This window comes from Heptranchias perlo, chromosome 35, assembly GCF_035084215.1.
Source record: "Heptranchias perlo isolate sHepPer1 chromosome 35, sHepPer1.hap1, whole genome shotgun sequence".
In the NCBI taxonomy this organism is placed as follows: domain Eukaryota; kingdom Metazoa; phylum Chordata; class Chondrichthyes; order Hexanchiformes; family Hexanchidae; genus Heptranchias; species Heptranchias perlo.
The window spans coordinates 20456269-20457205 of NC_090359.1; positions in this window are offsets into that span (position 1 = coordinate 20456269).

The window sequence follows — 937 nt, forward strand, 5'->3', positions numbered from 1 at the left end:
CTCCCTCTACACTGTCCCATCAAACACTCCCAGGGCAGGTACAGGGTTAGATACAGAGTAAAGCTCCCTCTACACTGTCCCATCAAACACTCCCAGGGCAGGTACAGCACGGGTTAGATACAGAGTAAAGCTCCCTCTACACTGTCCCATCAAACACTGACCACTCCCCCCAGCCAGAGGAAATAATCTTTCCCTATTCACTCTCTTCGTAATATTATAAATCTCCTCTTCGCTTTCCCTGCTTCAGTGGAAATAGTCCTAGTTTTTGTGTCAGCTGTGGCTCAGTGGGTTGCACTCTCACCTCTGAGTCAGAAGTTCATGGGTTCAAGTCCCACTCCAGAGACTTGCACCCATTATCCAGGCTGACACTCCCAGTCTAGTACTGAGGGAGCGTTGCACTGTCAGAGCAGGTGGAGATAAAAGATCCAATCGCCCGATTGGAAAAAGAGCAGGGGAGTTCTCCCTGGTGATCTGGCCAATATTTATCCCTCAACCAACATGACCAAAACAGTTTATCTGGTCATTTATCACCTTGCTGTTTGTGGGATCTTGCTGTGTGCAAATTGGCTGCAGTGTTTCCCTATATTACAACAGTGACCTCACTTTGAAAGTACTTAATTGGCTGTAAAGCACTTTGGGACGTGAAAGGAGATATATAAATGCAAGTTTTTCTTTTATACTTTAGTATCTCAAGTCTCTCCTCATAATTATAGTTTCCTATCTCCTGACATAAAGTGGGATTTTAGATTGGCGTGATATTCGACCGTGGAGGGCATTGCAATTGACCTCCAACCACTGATTCCATCAGCGTCCCACCGGACAGTAGTCACCAAGAGGAATGACCTCTCCTAGTTCAATTTAGTTAGGTTTTGGGGGTGGGACAAGGGTAAGGGGATTAGTAGGGTGATTTTCCCTCGTTATGCCGTGTGTTCCCCAT